We start from the raw sequence: 20889 nt of genomic DNA, 5'->3' as shown, positions 1-20889 counted from the left end.
CATAATTCAGCATTTACAGATCTTAAAAGAAAATTGTCCTATTCCGAAAATGATAAGCCGCAACGGAGAAGGATCGCGTTACAAACTGTATCAAGCGTAAGTAACGATGTTGCTGTAACATCAAAACACACAGCGTTTAACACTGCAGACCGGGATGTCGCTGGTAATACAAAGACTGTAAAGGTTAAGAGGGCATCGCGTCTCTCAAGAAGTAATGTTAAGCAATTGCCGCAATCAGCTGTAATCACAATTCCAGATACACAGGTTTGTTCTGAAACAGAAACAAGGCACATAGCAGGCATTGGTTTGTTATCAAATGTTGACTCAAGAAGTAATGTTAAGCAATTGTCGCAATCCGATGTCATCACTATTCCCGATACACAGGATTGCTCTGAAACAGAAACAAGACACATAGCTGATAATCCTGTGATATCAGATATTGATGACATAAATGGGCAAGAGCTTATTACAAACTGTGTAGAGTCAACGACACAAGATCCGCAGAATATTTCTGATGATGTATTATCAGCCATTGCAGGAATACCTGGTAATACTACAACGGTTGATTGTGTAACATCAATGCCCAATATTTTTACAACGACAGCCATGGTACACGCATCGGCTGATGCTTGTGCACCGGCGCGAGGGATAGCGCCCGACATAGTTGATGAATGTCAAAATTTAGAACAATTAGGCCAAGACGCTGAAATACAATTTTACGCGTTGTTGGGTAAGATACGGGAAGATGTTGAGAACATGGGCGTAAAAGCCGGATATTTGTTAAAACACATTAAAGGTGTGAGCCACGGTAGTAAATGTAAACAAGACATTGTTAAAGAAGTTGTTGAGACGTATATGAATGTCATGTCAAAATACATAGATCGGTCAGTTAAGACAACTGAATTTATTAAAGCCAACATACATCATTTTGCAGAAATAAATGAAACTGAGCCGTGACTAGGCATGTTAGGCAATGGTTTGAAACGTGTTTTAAATTTAAATGCCTGTAAAAAAAAAACACGAATTAAACCTTGTTTAACATACAAGAACTCACAGTTATTCGGACGTGCAAAGGTGAAACAGGCTGTAACAACATTAACCAGATTGAGAAAGCGCAAGCGGCACAGGGAACATGTGGTAGGCGGGAAACAGAGTGCGATGTATGTAGATATAGATCAATCGCCACCCCAAGCATTACCGATTGACGAATCACAGACTGACAATATTGAGCGCATTGCAAGCCCTATATATGATGATGCAGTCAGTGTTGAGTCACCCGGTAATGACGAAGGTCGGCAACATGTATACTTAGAGGCAATTAACAGTTATGAACGACAACGACCGCATTTCAGATCCGTTGAGTTCCACAATCACTATCGGTTTGTTAATTTGGACAGGGTTACATCATTTGTAGAGGGAGTTCGAGCCGTTCATACTGCTATACAGGCCATGCTCGATGGCGTCCTTGCGAGCGTGGATCCTGCCGACCGCGTTCAGCTTAGATTGGAGGGGGGTGGGTTACACAACGCCATCTATTCGCATCGTAAGCCGCAAGAAACATTAGACGCTGCCAGTTTTTTGAATCAGATTACAAACACGCTTCAAAGTAACGCTGAATTCTTATTATCCACAGGCTTAAGATTTGTGATCAGTATTTTTAGTAACAGATCAGGACGTGGTTTGACTGGTAGAAGTTTACACCGCCTGCCCCAAAGTTTAATAATAAATAAAAGAAAGAGATATCTCTATGACTTCAGACGCATAGGTAATAACCTGTGTTTGGCCGCTAGCGTCTGTAAATTTCTGGATAAAGGTAACAATGCCAATGATCATGTAATACAGGAGAGAGCGATCCAACTACATAAAGCTTTGAATCTGCCGCTTGATAAAGCGGTCAGCTTTAGCGATGTTGCAATTTTTGAAAATTATTTAAATGTTTCGATCAATCGCCTCTATTACAGTCAAGGGGATTGGAAATACTACTGTACGGACAGCCGTTACAAAGACACGCTGTTTGTGCTATATCACGATTGTCACTTTTATGGGATACTCGATATCAAAGCGTTTCTTGGTGCCCGGTATTATTGCATTCATTGTCATAGCGCTTACCATCATAGAAATAATCACGATTGTCTTTTCTTTTGTAAGGCTTGTCACAGGCCGGATTGTATTGACGACGGTGTGACTGCGTTAAGGTGTTCGGTGTGTAGGGTATTTTGTCGATCAAACGAGTGTTTAGAGCTACACAAAGCTTTAGCTCTTGATCACAAAATATCCTGTCTTGAACATGTATATTGTGACAAGTGTTGTCTCTACAGGCGAACAGATCATAACTGCCGAGGCCTAAGGTGTCCCATTTGTAAGGTGTTCGTTGATGGGTTTTCGAACCATTTGTGCTATATACAAACCATCAAGCCGGAAGACCCCCCAAAGAAATACATCTTTTATGATTTTGAGTGTATGCAGGAGACGGGTGTGCACATACCAAACTACTGTTACGCTTTAACATTAACGGGGGAGAAAGACTGGGAGTTTAAGGGTGTTGCGTGTATCGAAGACTTTGTAAAGAGTTTGAGCATTACACATTCATAGCCCATAATGCAGGTCGCTATGATGCATATTTTGTGCTGCGCCAGCTGATTAAGGAGAAATTAAAGATGGAATTATTATCTAGAGACGGCAACATAATGTGCATCACGGTAAAAGATTTGAAGATAAGATTTATCGACTAAATTTTTTACCCATGCGGCTTAGCAAGTTACCAAAGGCGATGGGGTTTGACGGTACCAAAGGTTATTTCCCACATTTTTTTAACACAGCTGATAACCAAAATTACATAGGCGCTATGCCGTCAATAGAGTATTTTGGTCCACAATACATGATGCCTGATGAATTATCTGAGTTTACAGCCTGGTATAAACAGCATGTACACAAACCGTTTAACTTTCAAAAAGAGCTCGTACGATATTGTAAAGAAGATGTGAAAATATTACAAAAAGCTTGTGATGCTTTCAGATCGGCTGTTATAGCCATGACAGAACAGGAATTTCTAATAACAAAGAAAAAAAAAAAGGTTGTGGTTAAACGTCACATCGAGGCTTTTCAATTAGTCACGTTGGCTTCCGTATGCATGGCCATGTACCGTTGTAAATTTTTACAGGAAAAGACACTGGCCCTTGTACCGGGTGATAACTATCACAAGACTCAGAAGCGTTACTCAACGCCAGCCATACAGTGGTTAATGTACATAGAGCACAAAGAAGGTGTGAGTATAAGACACGCTTTACAAGGGGGTGAGAAGAAAGTTGGTAAATACAGCCTGGATGGTTACGCCGTGATTAACGGAACACCCGCTGCATTTGAATTCCAAGGTTGTTTTTATCACGGCTGTGGTGCTTGTTACAACGCCGATGATAAAAACAAACTGACTAAAACGACCTACGGTCAATTACACCACAAGACGCAGGTAAAGTTGCACTACCTTAAACGTTGTGGATTTCAGATACGTGAAATCTGGGGTTGTGAATGGAAGTCTATGCTAGATTCTGATGCGGATGCGGATCTACAGGCTTTTCTGAAGGGTAAAGAATTACCCGAACCCTTGGAGCCGCGTGATGCTCTTTATGGCGGGCGCACAAACGCCATAAAGCTGTATCACAAAACAGGCCGTGATGAAAAAATTCACTATTTTGATTTCACCAGCCTGTACCCATATGTTAACAAAACCAAAACGTATCCTATACAGCACCCACGCATTATTTATAAGGACTTTGGTGATGTCACAAAGTATTTCGGTTTTGCCAGGGTTAAAGTTTACCCGCCTCGTGGCCTATTCTTTCCGGTTCTGCCGGTTAAAATGGGTGGCAAGTTAATGTTTCCATTATGTCGCACATGCGCTGAGTCTGGACAGACTGAGCCGTGCGTTCATGATTCAGAAAAACGTGCACTCATCGGTACATGGTGTACCGTGGAACTAAACTTGGCTGTAGAAATGGGGTACATGGTGTGTAAAATCTTTGAGGTGTGGCATTTTGATGAGAGCTCTGACAAATTGTTTTCAGGCTACATTAAAACGCACCTCAGGGATAAACAAGAGGCCTCTGGTTATCCCGAATGGTGTACAGACACCAAGAAACGCCAAGAGTATATAGACGCCTATCAAAAAAATGAAGGCGTGTCTTTACGACCCGATCACATAGAAATCAATCCCGCTAAAAGACAAATTTCAAAATTGTTTTTAAATTCCTTATGGGGTAAATTTGGTCAACGTAGCAACATGCCCATTACGTGTCTAGTGACCGATCCCGACAAACTTTTTGAATACGCGTTCTTACCGTACTATGACGTGTCCGCTTTGGACTTTGTTGACGATGATACAGTTATGGTAAATTGGAAGTATGCCAAAGATCATTACACCAGGGGCGCAATTTCAAATGTAACTATAGCCATCTTTACAACGGCTTATGCACGTGTTGAACTGTACAAACTACTGTATAGATTACAAGATAGATGTCTTTATCACGACACAGATTCTGTAATTTTTGTCAGTAGACCCGGTGACTGGTGCCCGCCATTGGGTGATTATTTAGGCGAGTTGACCAGCGAACTACCCACAGGCACCCATATAACAGAATTTGCCTCAGCCGGTCCCAAGTCATACGGCTATCGACTAAACAACGGAAAGACCTGTTTAAAAGTTAAAGGTATAACGCTCAATGTTGATAATGCGCAGCACGTTAACTTTGACAGCTTGAAAGAACTGGTCTTAGATTATCCTTTAAATCCCGAAGGCAATGACCAGAAAAAGGTTGTGATCCGTCAACCCGGTATAGTACGTGTGAAAAAGTGCTGGCAGATAGAGACGCGTACTTTGCAGAAGACGCAAAGGTGTGTTTATACTAAACGGTCTCTTACGGACAACTTTACAACACTGCCGTTCGGCTATTAAGATGGACACCAGATTTCAGCACCCTTTCTCAAAAAAAGTTATTTTGTGAAAACGCTGTTGCAACACGCTGCAACACATATGACTCATGTACCTGATAATGTTGTTTGGTTTTACACCTGTTGGCAACCTATATACGACCAACTTCTGTGTGATTACCCCGGTACGCGTTTTATAGAGGGCTTACCAGAGTCTTTTAGCGATGATCAACTTTTTCCCCCTGATAAGATTAATTTAACAGTGATTGATGATTTGATGGACGCAGCAAGTAATAATTCTGAGGTTGAGAAAGCTTTCACAAAGTATGTACACCATCGTAATCTCAGTATCCTGTACCTTGTCCAAAACATATTTTGTCAAGGTAAAAAGAGCAGAACTATACATTTAAACACAAAATATATGGTCCTGTTCAAAAACCCCAGGGATAAAATGCAGGTGGGCTTTCTGGCTAGACAAATGTACCCATCGAAACATCATTTTTTTCTCGAATCCTATGAATCCGCGACGGCTGCCCCTTATGGTTATTTACTGGTTGATTTAAGAAACAACGCTCTTGACGATTATCGTTTACGAAGCGGCTTATTCCCACCAGACACGCCTGTCGCTTTTGTCATTAAGAAGCGTGGTTCTATAAAGCTATAACCGTACAACCTTTAGTCATTTGTTGTCATTCTAACAACGGTGAACATGTCGGGGCGGATAAGACGTAATTGGGTGCTTTTAAAACCGTTAATTAAAGCAACACCAATCCAAATAAATGCTATTTTATCCAACGCTTCAAACGATTTAGTCACGGCTATTTGTGAGATAGCGCTCAACACGCTTAAAGGTAAAATACCGCTGTCTCAACGACAGTTGAACTACCTTAAAAAGAAGCGAGCGCTTATAAAATCACTTTGTAATAAGAAATGTGCCATTGGAAAAAAGAAGAGGTTGGTTAAACAGTCGGGTGGTTTTATCGGTTCGCTGCTTGGTTTTGCTATACCGCTAATTACAGGACTATTGTCTAATTGCTGATGGAGTACGCTGAGAAAATGTATCTGGTACCTCAGAATCAGATAGACCGTTTACATAATAAACCGAACAGCGACGACATACGTAAAACAGCAACGCATGGTGTAGATGTAGAGATCGTGAAAATACTACAGAATAATGATTTATCAGAATATGAAAAAGCAAAGCGATATACAATGTTGTTGCAGATATACCTGGTGTTGAGTAAACAGGCTGATAGTGAAATGTCAACTTTAGCTCTTTTATCACCCGTTGCAAAATCTGTCGATGAATTAAATAATACGACACAAACTATTGCACCCGATGCTGTTTATCATGAGCTTTTGAGCGGTGTTAATGACCGGTATAAGAAAAACTGTGAAATACTATTGAGTAAAATGACACGCTCTAAACACATCACAGACTGGAACAGTAAAGGGGAGTTTCTGTACAAAGGCGTCACTGTGCCTGGTTCCAACATGTTAGATTTAATAAGAAGCATCACGCAAAGTAACGGTGTGTCGATCCGTAATATACCGAACGGGTGGCCTGAATTTATGCGGGCAATGTCTGAATTAAATATTCCCTCAACCGTCATAGCCAATGCGGCAAATAGAATGTGTTTAGAACGCTTAAAAGCTGAGAAGCAGGATGACTCTGATGGCGCTGTGACATCGCCCATGTCGTTACAAACCCTTAACAAAGGTCGAATAAATGTTTTAAGTCCCCCAGGTTTAACAACACCGCACGGTTACTTACTGCCTAGGAAAAGATCCGTAAATCTATTTCAGGATTCACAGTGGCTGAAACTATAATATATAACTAATTTATAATATTTTTATACACTGTATTTTGTGTTGGTATTTTGCGCCACAATGTTTAACTTATGTCAATAATATTTTATGTAATGTTTTAAATGCTTCTTTACCGTGTTATATATATATATATATATATATCTATCAATAAAATATGCTTAAGCTTTATAAAACAACGTTTTGTTCTTTGTTTCTATTGCTGTAAACGGAAGAAATTTCAAGCACGCGATATAAAGTTTAATAAACAACGTTGTTTATTAGAAAAACATCATAGATATGATGCGTTGTACATAAAACGTATCAAACAGAATGTTGATTACAAGTTACACAAACAATACAACGTTGTGCGTAACACGCTTCACACACAACATTGTGCGTGAAACGTTTTATGTACAACGTGCCATAGTTATGACGCGTTGTACATAAAACGCTTCACGCACAGCGTTGGTTACAAGTTACACAATTCTGTATATATCTATATGCATAATGACTTCTTGGGAGTCGTCTTACAAAATTTTAAACAAAACAATCATTACGTTTTGTGTCATCACTAAAACAGGCCAGTACATCCACATATTTGTATTTTTTACACATGTAAAATATAAAGTATATGCAATATTGACCGCAAACGGTGCTGTTAAAATTTTGCAACTGCTTATTTTGGTGATAAACACTTTTTGAATTCAAGTTTAAAAAATGTATTATTGCTTTTGGGAATATGGGGCTGTCAGGGGCTAACCCGTAAGAATCAAAAAAGTAACATTCACGCTGTTCGTTAAAATAAGCGGCCAACCAGTGCTCACCCGGCTGCCCACTGCTATGCGTATTGATTACAAACGCGCAGGGATATTGCGACAGTTTACTGACCGGTAACATATCGCACGGATACGTTCCTTTAAAAATATGCCTTGTGCTTTGCACGGCGTACAGAATACAGTTTATCTGTAATGTGTTCATTTTTTCAGCAGCGTAGTGTTAGTTTATTTCATTTATAGATAATCGTACAGCACATCGCGCCTTTGATTAATCTCGATGATGTTATCAAATAGAGCGTATATTATCACATTGACTGTCCGGTCCAACGCTTCTGCAAAGCGGAATTCGGCACGTAGATTGCCTGTTCTTATCAGGGAAAGGTGTTCTCGACACTCCTGTTCTGGTGAAAGGTCAAAAGCAAATAGCGTGTAGCCCCTGAGGTACTCTTCGCGGTCAATCAGTATACCATTGTCAGATTTCTGCTTATTTGTGATCTGTATGAGTGACATATACTCTCTTACAGCATTACCGCGTTCAAAGTCGGGTTGAAATGGCTTGGCGGGGTGCGGCGTTCCATCCAGATAAAGGGACGCAAAACTTACATTTTTATGTTCAAAGCAAAGGGGGTTCCGGTTATGGATTCCTGAAAATGATTCGTTATCCACAAAACCGGCTATAACTGTTTTCGGCACTTGTCCTAAAAATAAATTTTCTAGATTAAATACTCTACTGCCTGTTGGTACGCTGTAGATTTTCATCCCAACGCGGTCAATCGCGTATTTCGCGTTACCATTTAACAGGGCCTGCGCGTGCCCAATCCGCACGGCCGGTGAGACCTGAACTCTTTTCACGAACAGGGATGCCGCTGTGATCTGTATTTTAAAGGCATCCGCCTCAGACGACATTAAGCAGAATGCGTCTTTGTTTCTGGTTAGTTTAATCTTCAGATCAACGGCGTTTAAAATTAGTTTATGTTGATGGAAAAGGTCGCAGTGAAGCGGTCCTAGCAGTTCAACAGTGCGACTCTGCGCTGTTGCTCCTGCTCGTTTTTTGAAACCCGTATTCGGCCCGTCCAGCGCCGTGTTGTTAAATTCACCATCCGCATCTTTGTAAAATAATCCTGTTGTGTGTTTTGTTGACAATGCATCCGAGCTGTAATTCAATATAGTCTCAATGTACGCGCGGTATGTGTAAAGATTGTTGGATTGTGATATGAGCCTGTCGCCCAAAGTTACATCCACTTGGTTGAATAAAGTCGCTATTGGGTAATTAATAAGTGCGACCCGCGCACCTTGCGGTATCGGCGTGTTATCGGTTCGTACGATCTTGCATGTCACGTACAACAGCGTGTTGTTCAGATCGTAGTAGTGTTCACCGCTGGCTGCTATATAAAATTCAAGCGGAGCTGTGTCGGATAACGCCGCTAAAGGTTGAACTTCGACGTATAGACTTTTCTCTATGCTAGTTTGTGTCGGGGGCATGTCAAAAAGGTCCAGCTCTGTTTTTGCACATTCAACGGATTCGTGGTGTATGAAAGACATGTTTAAAAAATATCACCAACGGCGCTCTTCGGCTTTCTCTTCTTCTTTGAGTTGCGTCGTCTCTGTTTTTTATTTAAAAAGGGTATGTCCCAAGGCGGAAGCGTTATCATACGCTTCCGTTTTCTTTTAGACACGCCTTTTCTTGTATATATTAGTCCTGAACCGTCTTGCCTTGCTTGGTTCGCCTCGTGTATCTTATTCACCACGGCCGTTGTGGCTTGCCCGATAACATCTTTCGCTATATTACGAACAGCTGTCTTCATATGCGGTTTAGCCAACTCTAAACCTCTCCGGAAAAGAGGAACAGCTTTTCTGAAAAGACTTCGAAAAATACCGCCTAAACCGCAGCCGTACATGTATGCGCTGCCGTGAAAACCTGGTAATCCATTACCGGCTTGAGATTTATAATATTGCGCATAGAGGCCCGGATCGCCATAATTTTTAACAGCGACCATTCTGCTTAGTTAATAAAATTCAGTTTTGCGGCGTCTGAAGTGTAGCTTCACGATCGCTTTCCCAAACTTAAATGCCATGTTCTCGTTTTGGTCGTTCTTTATCTCTATGGCTATCGTGTCAAAATGTGTTTTGCACAATGGTACGTAATCGGGTTTCTCGTATCGTATTGTGACAACCTCATTGTTATAACCCTTCATTTCAACAGTGCGAAGTAGCGGTACCAGGGCCGGTGCAAGGTTTCTCGACACCCTAGGCAAAACTTTACCCTGCTCCCAACCCCCTTCCCCATGCTTACACAGTGGTACGTGGTGGATGCCGTACATACAGGAGTCTGCAAATGCGGGGGTGGGGGCTAGCGGGCAACTTGCACGAGTCTGCAATCGCAGGGGGGGGGGGGGCGATATGTGGGAGTCTGCAATCGCGGGGTGGGGGGGAGGGGATGCGGACAACATGCCAGAGTCTGCAAATGGGCGAGGTGCGGACACTATGTCCGATTCTGCAATCGCTTGGGTGGGGGCTGCGGGCAACAGGTGGGAATTTGCAATCGCGAGGGGGGGGGGGATTTGTGTTTTGCGGGCAACATGCCCAATTCTACAATCGCAGTATGTTGGGAGGGGGGGGGGTGCGGGCAACAAGCGGGAGTTTGCAATTGCGAGGGAAGGAAAAGGAAACATCACAGAGTCTGCAATAGAAGGGAGGGTTGCGAGCAACATGCCTGATTCTACAATCGCGGTGTGGGGAGGGGGGGGCATTTGTGGGTAACATGTGGGAGTCTGCAATCACGGGGGAGGGGTACCTAAGTCTGCCATACAGGGGAGGTAGGAGACTAAAACATCCCAGAATCTGCAGTCGCGCCGGGGTGTGGGGGGCGGATTTGGTGGTGTATGCTACATGCCCCCAACTCTGCAATCGTGGGGGTGTTGCGGGCAACAAGCTGGAGTCTGCAATCGGGGGGCGGAGGATTATTGGATATAGGACATCATGCGCGAGAACCCAATTCGCAGGGGGGGTGAGGGAGAGAATCATGTCCGGTCCGCAATCGTGGGAGGTGCAGGCATCATGCCCGAGTCCGCAATTCGCGCAGTGGGGTGTGTGTGTGTTGTGCGGGTATCATGCCCGTTTTCACAATCATGGGGGCATGCAGGCATCATGGCCAAGTCTGCAATTCGTGAGGAGGCAGGTGCAGTCAGCATGCCTGAGCCTGCAATTCGTGGAGGGGTGTGGGCATCATGCCCGAGTGTCCGCAATTCGTGGGGGAAGGGATAGGGAGTTGCATGGGCATCCAGGGGCAAAGACAGGATTTGTGTGGAAGGGTTTCCGTGGGATATAGATATAATATACATCATGTATATAGTAGTCGTTGTGCGGGCATCATTACCGAGTCCACAATTGCGGGGGAGAAGGGGTGTGGGCATCATGCCCGAGTCCGCAATTTGCAGGGCAGGGGTGCGGGCATCATGCGGGGGTTGCAGGCAGGGCCGGTGCTAGGGTGTTCAGCGCCCTCCTGCAAACTATACATTTTGCGCCCTCCTACAAATACAGATGTGGCCACTCTCATCCTACCAGCAAGCAGCCACATTGCGCTGATGACTAGCCACGGCAAGCTGCTGTTGCCTTATAGGTAATTGTCTGCACTTAGTATAATATTAGGGCAATGGATATTGTCTGAATCAAAATATAATTCATTATAAATAGGCGATGTTACCATAGTGGACAGTATACTGGATATATATAGTAAGGAATAGATATGAAATAAGTTTGAATGTATGAGGTAATGTTTAGCTGATTTAAGAGATTAGGTTTGTGTATGTGTTTATATAGATATACTGTATATTTGTGTTTTACAGCAAGATGGTAAAAAATAGTGTAGGGAACAGGTTTATTCTGCTCTAGTCATAAATAAGGCCAGAGAGGTTACAGTAAGATCAAGAGTCATTGTAGAGAAAAGGTATTAGGCCATAAATGATAATAGGTATGTGACAGAGCTCTGTTGGTCATTGGAATTCACAGGTGTGCTTACAGTAGATCAGAATCTACTGGTTTGTCTATTGTCCAGTGAAGGTTAAAAGCTAGGGAGTATAAATTAACTACTATGAAAAGAGATCACATCCATTGATAAAACATTGTGTAACCGACCCCAGGAAAACTTGTCAATACAACAGAACTTTGGATGAAAAGACATTCCAGATTTTACAATACTATACTTGCTTAAGGCAGTGTGGACACCACACTTTTATGACACCATGCCTCCGTGAACAGGACACGACAGCCCAGTTCAATGTTTGTTTTATTACACCTTGGAATCTGACAAACCTATAATTACCTATTCCATTGGAAACTATGAGAATATGATAGTTTGAATTGGTAAAATATGAGATAAAAGGACCAGACTTGTAGTTAGGAGTTAGAAGGAAGAGGGAGAGGGAGAAGAAGAAGGAGAAGGAAGGAAGTCAGTCAGGAGGAGAAGTCATGGAGAACATGCAGAAGGAATGATTCTTGGGATGGCAATCTTTAACTTGCAAGTATACATTTTATGTTAGCAATTGAAACTGTTTGTGAAACTTATGTCATGTTGTTTTATGTTATGTAACGAAGGAAGCATATATAATTATAATTAGTATATATATCACTACTGTGTATATCTTATTCTGTACGATTTGATCTGCCTGTAAATAAAGAATCATATAAAAAGAGCGGTAATATTCAAGCTTGAACTCTCTTTAAGGAATCTTAACTTAATAACTTCATAAGTCATATGTATAAGGACTGCATATATGTATCAGCCAATTAGTTTGTAAGCCTGACATAATATATTTGCAGATATATATGATAAATGCATATTAATTGAAATATATCCATATATTAAATACCATATATGATATATTAAATATTAATATTCATAAATATGATTCCATAAAGCAATATTGGCGACCACGAATTGGACTTGTTATTACTGAATCTGATTATCTGATTTATAATATTTATGAGGAGTAGCAGATGCTATAAGCTGGCTACCAAATCTGCAGAATCACGGTGGGGATGTATCTATGAAAATTTATTACCATTGTGTAATGTCAATTTTGTATTCTGTATAACCTAGGATAAATGTGTTAGTGCAATATACGTTATTTTAACTAACATAATATCTATTAGGAAGCAGCACCAAAGGCTATAAGCCTGCTGGCAAAATACAAGATCACAGTGGAATAGGTTACAAATGAGAATAAAGAATTTAAAGGCCTAGAATAGAAAATGTGCACAGTGGAAAAGAGTATTTCCAAATAAATGTATAAATGTACCAGGTATTAGAGTTTAACCTTAAGACACCGGTCAATCTTAAGGAGAGGATACCTTCAGTACTAAAAACAAAGAATATATAAATTTAGCATTGAAATGTTAAAAATGCAAAAGTTTTCTGTAGCATTTAGAAAAATGCGCAGAACTGCGGCTCTAGAAGCCAAACAGAAATGTAAAGAAGAATCAGGTTCACGTCTTCGTAAGGCGTGCCTGACCATTAATGCAAAAATGCATTCGTTATTTAAGTCCCTTAAACAGAAAAATAAACAGAAAAAGTTTGGGGCAGAAGCGAAAAGCCTGACAGTTTGTAATCAAATTGTCAAGATCTCTGATGAAGAGATAACATCCAGCAAGCAAGCTGAGATAGAAACACCAAACAGGAATAGTGTTGAGGTATGTGAAACTCTGTACACAGAGTCTACAGGAGTCAGAAATGACTTAATCAGTCAAGATCCTAAAATTAAGGAAAGTTACATGTTGCAGGACTGCATCAATGTGCAGCGCATGGAGTCTGCTATGGTCACACAGACCACCAGCAGAACAGCCTCTGTGGTAAAGGAAGAAAGTAGCAATGTGCCGGATGTGTCTATCATCAGACAGCACATTAATGTAAAGGAGGTAGCAGCAATAGGAGATGTCCCCTATACTGTGTCTAGTAAGGGGGAAGATCATTGTAACTCAGATTATGAGTATTCTGCTGAATACACTCTCAGAGTTCCCAATGTAAATGAAGAATTTGTTATGCCCTTAGGCAAAGGTGAATTGTCAGCAGATTTAAACACTGATAGCAGCAGTACAGTGCACACAGGGGTGGGGAAGTTCCCCATGGTGAAAACTCCCATGGCAACCAGAGTTGCAAACCTTGAAATGTATTCACCTGGAAACATGTTTAAAGGGAAAATCCATGAAATTAATTCAGGAATGCATGTTTACAAACAAAGTTCCCAAACTTATGTAACCCCCACAGAGCACTCAGAGACTTCTAGTGATGGTGCAAATGTTTGCATGCTCTCAGAGAGACCACATGCAGAGTGTCATTCTGCAAACCACACACCAATTAACAATGACAAAAAGGATCACCAGGATGAAAATGTTTTTATGCCCTGGTGCCATAACCATTTTATTACAGGTGTGGAAAGACAGAAAGCCCTGGGACCTGCAATACATATTTGGCAAAGTTTAACAAGTTTCTCTCCCCACAAAAGTAGGTTTTTTCAGAAGCTCCAAGATTCTTCCAAACTAAGGAGCCACACCAAGCAGCAAACGCTATGGTTAAAGACAGTCTGGGACCAGGCTGCATCACAAGGGAGTATGGTCACAAGTGAATACGGTAGTATCATTCCTTTACTTGTTAGATCCAATGAAGCCATTGTTTGCTTTGATGTTCAAACAGCCACAGTTTCCAAATTAAACCTGCATCATATCTGCAGCGACAATTGTGCTGTCATTGACACACAATGTGACAGGAAAGATTGGCACAGGCCAGAAACAATTGTTTGTTTGTTATTCAATCGTTAAAAGACACATTTGTAAATTCTGTACCTGATAACATGCAGCAGATAGGACAGAATGCATAGCAAGCTATGTTAAATCACTGTATAAATATCTGTGATAGTCATTGTATGTATTTTTGTTTGATTCATAGTAATCCTGGCAACCTGTATACAGAATGGTGCAAGACTCCAAAAAGACTCCAATTTACAAGGGAAAAGGTCTTCATTAACCCTTTCATCGCTGCTATCCAGCAAAATCTACATAGCATCCCTAAAGACTGATATATGGACAAATCCTCAAGGAGTTTTCTAGTTTCACAAGAAAGGGGAATGTTTTCATTAACCTTTTCATCACAAGTAATCATTACTTGTCTTTCAAACTACATGTACACTCCCAAAACAGTGTACAGCACATCTCATCACTGTGATTATACAGAACTGTCTCATCCCTTCATATACCTTAATCACATATATGTAAACATTTGTCTGATATATATATATATATTATGTAATTGTATTATATACCTTGTAAATATTTTATGTTTTTTTAATATTACACAGTAGATACTACCTATGCTTCCTTCGTAAAAGCTTCAAAAGTAATTAAATATCTAATACAGGATGGTATACCGCGTTATAACAAATTGGGCCGAGATTATTAAGTGGGATGAATAATTCTCTTAATAAAGACTGTCACAAGTCTAAGATAATTATTTGTAGCATAACAGGGTCACTGTATATGCACATGGCTGCATATAAAATAATATTGGATGGAATTAGATATATTTAAAGCCATTCCTAAATGATATTTAATATCTGTTTGAAGCAAAATTATATTCATTTATTGTATTGATAGGATGTTACTATATACACATCAAAAGCATTTTAAATAATTATTAGTCAAAATATAGGTAGGATAGAAAACGCCTTTATATGGGTTAAACTGGTATAAGTTTATGTAAGATTGAGATGTATAAATAGGTACAAGGTAGAATAAGGAGATTTAAGACTGCATGGTAATTTATTCAGTGAGGAAATACAGAACAGAGTAGGTGTACTACTCACAGCCATTTGTGGTACTATTGCCCGAAGACAATTAAGACCTACTATTAACAAGCAAGGAAAGAAAGAAAGAAAGAAAAAAAAAAAAGACTGTTTCATATATGCCTGTTCTATTCAAAATCACAACCTGTTTGTGCAAAAGCAATATGGACACTGGTCACAACTGCGGCATTGGATAAACGCAAAGGAAACAGAACTGCTAAAGACTGTATAAAGACTATTACTATTACTGAGGGTCGTCACAAGTACTGAATGTTCAAGACACAGCACTCGACGTACACAGCCCTCTGCCTCAAACAGCGAAATGGCAAGCAAAGGAGCAGCTGCTACGAAGAATTCTACTTCTAGTAATGGTGCAAATGTTGCAAACGCAAGGCCATAATGCAAACGCAAGGCATCTCCAATTGCAAGCAAACCACGCAGATGACAGTCTTATCCCAGTAAATTGCTACATACAAGAACAGCAAAAATGTCCAAACGTACTGATCCAGATACAGAAAAAAGGTCTACAATTGGGCTATGGTATTCCAAATGTCTGTAGAAATTAGTTTTCCTCATGAATACTGAATAAAAACCTCAGTTTTGTCTGCTTTAGTTAAAAAGTAGAATAAGGTTAGGTAAGCTAAGAATTTTTAGAGATTTTTAAAATCATAATGGTTATTATTATTACACTTATGGTATATATTATGGTTACAACGAAAGTTATGTTTGAAGGAATATTTTGAAATGTATTTGGAAGCAATTACGCTAGTTTAATGTGTGGCCAATCAAAAGAATTTCTCATGGCCACAAGGGGGCGACTGTTGCCTTATAGGTAATTGTCTGCACTTAGTATAATATTAGGGCAATGGATATTGTCTGAATCAAAATATAATTCATTATAAATAGGCGATGTTACCATAGTGGACAGTATACTGGATATATATAGTAAGGAATAGATATGAAATAAGTTTGAATGTATGAGGTAATGTTTAGCTGATTTAAGAGATTAGGTTTGTGTATGTGTTTATATAGATATACTGTATATTTGTGTTTTACAGCAAGATGGTAAAAAATAGTGTAGGGAACAGGTTTATTCTGCTCTAGTCATAAATAAGGCCAGAGAGGTTACAGTAAGATCAAGAGTCATTGTAGAGAAAAGGTATTAGGCCATAAATGATAATAGGTATGTGACAGAGCTCTGTTGGTCATTGGAATTCACAGGTGTGCTTACAGTAGATCAGAATCTACTGGTTTGTCTATTGTCCAGTGAAGGTTAAAAGCTAGGGAGTATAAATTAACTACTATGAAAAGAGATCACATCCATTGATAAAACATTGTGTAACCGACCCCAGGAAAACTTGTCAATACAACAGAACTTTGGATGAAAAGACATTCCAGATTTTACAATACTATACTTGCTTAAGGCAGTGTGGACACCACACTTTTATGACACCATGCCTCCGTGAACAGGACACGACAGCCCAGTTCAATGTTTGTTTTATTACACCTTGGAATCTGACAAACCTATAATTACCTATTCCATTGGAAACTATGAGAATATGATAGTTTGAATTGGTAAAATATGAGATAAAAGGACCAGACTTGTAGTTAGGAGTTAGAAGGAAGAGGGAGAGGGAGAAGAAGAAGGAGAAGGAAGGAAGTCAGTCAGGAGGAGAAGTCATGGAGAACATGCAGAAGGAATGATTCTTGGGATGGCAATCTTTAACTTGCAAGTATACATTTTATGTTAGCAATTGAAACTGTTTGTGAAACTTATGTCATGTTGTTTTATGTTATGTAACGAAGGAAGCATATATAATTATAATTAGTATATATATCACTACTGTGTATATCTTATTCTGTACGATTTGATCTGCCTGTAAATAAAGAATCATATAAAAAGAGCGGTAATATTCAAGCTTGAACTCTCTTTAAGGAATCTTAACTTAATAACTTCATAAGTCATATGTATAAGGACTGCATATATGTATCAGCCAATTAGTTTGTAAGCCTGACATAATATATTTGCAGATATATATGATAAATGCATATTAATTGAAATATATCCATATATTAAATACCATATATGATATATTAAATATTAATATTCATAAATATGATTCCATAAAGCAATACTGCGTCCCATTCGCAGGAGTGTACACACCATGCGATCCTAATGATCGCGCGTGCATGCACACCCACAGGCACGCTTATTGTGGAAAACAAGTTGCATTTGCTACAATTAGCCTTTAAGCTGAGGCGGGACACATCTGTATGTCTGCTTCACATGTCCCTTTACTATGTTTCATAGGGGTCTATTCATGATGCAGTGTAAACAGTGGAGAAGTGAGCCAGTGGAGAAGTTGCCTATGGCAACCAATCAGTGTTGAGGTAACATTTATAAAGTGTATTCTATAAAATTCTATAAGCTGATTGGTTGCCTTGGGCAACTTCTTCACTGATTTACTTCTCCACACTTTTCACTGCTTCATGAATAGACCCACAGAAATGTGAAAAGAGAGAGAGGGTGATCGGGAGAGGGTTAGAGTCGGTGGGTGACAGGAAAGTCAGTAGGTAACAGGGAGAGGGTGACAGGAGAGAGAGTGGACGGGAAAAGGGTAACGGCAGGGAGAGGCAGTGGGAGAAGGGCAGAGAGTGAAGCTAGGGACAGGCAGTGACCAGTGAGTGGAGGAAGGTGACAAGCAGAGGGTGAAAACAGAGGGTGACATGGAGAGGGTGGGAGTCACTGGGTAACAAGCGAGAAAGGTGATGGGGAAATGGTGAGAATCAGCTGCCAACAGGAAGAGTGTAACAGAAGAGAGGTGACGGGGTGAGGGTAATACCCCTTTTACACCGCCAGCATATAGCACGGGATATTGCACATGAAGGTGCATAACCCGTGTTGCTGGCTGGTCTAAAAGGTTAGAGTTGGAATAATCCAGGTCGAGTGACCCAGTATTCCAACTCGTGTGGTTTGCAGGGTTGAACACGTGTTCAACCCGGCAAACTGTGCAGTGTAAACGGGAGCCGGGCCGCGTCGCCCCGGCTTCCCGTTTACAGTGAATGCACGACCCCCGCCGAGTCACTGGCAACGTCACCAACCCGGCAATATGCCAGGTTGGTGAGTGCAGTGGGAAAGGGGGCTGATGCAGGGCGCAGCCGGTAGCACCAGTGTCAGGCTCCCGGCTGCGACCCGCGCTGTTGGTCTAAAAGTGGTATAAGAGTCAGTGAGTGATAGGGAGAGGGTGTCAGGAGAGAGGTGACGGACGGGGAGAGGCAGCGGGTGATAGGCAGTGGGAAAGTGCATTAATTAAAAAATAAAAACACATTAATATGCCACTCCCCCACACAAATTTTTAATATACCCCCCTCCCCTGCACACATTAATATACCTCCCCCTCCCCTTCACACATTAATATACCCCCCTCCCCTGCACACATCAATATACCACCACCCCTCCACTGCACACATTAATATACCCCTTCCCCTGCACAGATTAATATACCGTCCCCCCTCCCCTGCACACATTAATATACCCCCCTCCCCAGCACACATTAATATACCCCCCCTTCCTAACACATATTTATATAACCCCCCCTCCCCAGCACACATTAATATACCTCCAACCCCCCCTCCCCAGCACACACTAATATACCCCCCCCCCCAGCACACGGTAAATGTATCACTTTCCCTCTTGTATGAGCAGCAGAATGTACCTGTGCTCCCCCGTAGAGCATGGCTGGCTGCTAGACCTGCTGGACTGCTGCTCCTCATGTCTGAAGGTTCCTCCAGTGCAGTCACATGTGCACCAAGTGACTTCCTGTTCCTGTCCATGCAGGAAGTAAGCTCAGCCAGCAGAGCATTGGGAGGTAGCTGCTCGGCTTCTGTGTGAGCACACTGCAGCATGTGGCTTTTGATCATCTTCAGTGTGTTGTGCCGCCCTCCAGTGGCCGGCGCTCATAGGCAGCTGCCTAAAGCTGCCTAGTGGTAGCGCCGGCCCTGAGCGGTACATAACTATCCCCGACCCGTTGGTGCTCGATAATGTCTGTGTACACGTACATCGTATATTGGCCGCCTTTGATGTCGGCGCATGGTTTAGAAATATTAGTTTTAGGCTGTAAACCCAGTATCCATGTCAGCTTAGAACCGGCGTGGATTTGATACAACAGTTTACTGTCGCATGTTACAACGCGTGCAAATGGATCATATGTTAGTCTTAATCCAACGTCCAGTTTCAGTTGTACAATTTCAGCGTTGATTATGTTCAGTAACGCTTCGATTGTTTCATAAAAACCGGGTTTAATGCACAAACTCGCGACTCTCGCCACCGGCTGGTCCGCCGTTCCATCCCATGATAATTGCAGTCTACAATCTTGTAAATCCAATGTATTCCACGTATGCGGGTATTGTATCTCAGTAAGTGCTACTTCCCATTCGCCATTTAAGTCTATCGGTTTAGCCAACTTTGTCGTATAAGTACTAGCAGAGGGAGAGAAAGAAAGCTCTTGTGTGGGCGCACTCTTAAAAATGAAGAAAATATTGTTCAATTAATTGCTGAAAGTTATTAAAATTTATGTTTATTAATCAAGAGTTAAAAACAAAATACCCCTCTACGATCCAAAGAAAAACTATAAACATAATAAAGACATGAGAAAATGTAAAAATGTTCTGGTCTGTTAATCACATGAGAAGGATTAGAAAGGCTGCAGACACCTAATAGTCTAACACCCGTTTCTCCTGACCAGTACAGATAATCTGTATTAATGAAACCGACCAAGGAGGTCACTAGCTGTAGAAGGTCAAATAATGTGTCTTAGAGAACCACTGAAATCAGGTTGATTCTAAGCAATTTATTATTCACCTATTATTCCATGTTACTCAGAATTGGAGATATCTGTATTGATATAACCTGAACGCAGAAAAAAGAGAAGAAAGTTTTGAAAGAACGAATAGTGGTGATACTGCTGTTGGTGTCCACCCTTCTGAGGAAGGGGAATAGTCCCTACTCTACAACACCAGGTATTCCCAAGGAGTCTCCTCTCAAAGTACTGACCCGGCCCAACGCTGTTTCGCTTCCAAGATCAGACGAGATCGGGCATTAGCAGCGTGGTGTGATAGTAGAGAGGCTATCTACCAATGAGAGTGCACCTATATACAGATGGTAGAGTAAAGATTTAGAAAGATAAGGCCATGTAGATCTACTTTCCACGTTAGGCGGGGTGAGCAAAATGTCACTTAATGGCAAAGTGCACCCTGGATCGTGAATGAGAGTCTACGGAAAAATAGTAAGTGGTGAAAAGAACAGGGATATTGTCACTTTTTAAATTGGACTGGTGGTTATTAACCCTGGTGGGAAACCACGTCACAGAGTATGCAGCGTCAGATAAAATAGTACATGGGGATATACTTCACATATGTGTACATTTTTGTACAAAGCAACACATCATTACTTTGAAAAAAACCTAAAAAGGTATAGCACACTGTATACAAAGGAAATGAAATAGTATGAAGAATGAGTATAGTCTGTAATCTATGGGGTTTATCAGGCT

At 41.1% G+C, this 20889-nt stretch overlaps 1 pseudogene; it reads right to left on the bottom strand.

Annotated features, from left to right (window-relative positions):
• Positions 1-20344: 20344 nt before the first annotated feature.
• LOC134961818 (5S ribosomal RNA) lies at positions 20345-20463 on the bottom strand (annotated as a pseudogene).
• Positions 20464-20889: the final 426 nt, after the last annotated feature.

The sequence above is a fragment of the Pseudophryne corroboree genome, chromosome 9 (genome assembly GCF_028390025.1).
Source record: "Pseudophryne corroboree isolate aPseCor3 chromosome 9, aPseCor3.hap2, whole genome shotgun sequence".
NCBI classification, from domain to species: domain Eukaryota; kingdom Metazoa; phylum Chordata; class Amphibia; order Anura; family Myobatrachidae; genus Pseudophryne; species Pseudophryne corroboree.
This window is presented reverse-complemented; position numbering and strand designations above follow the sequence as displayed.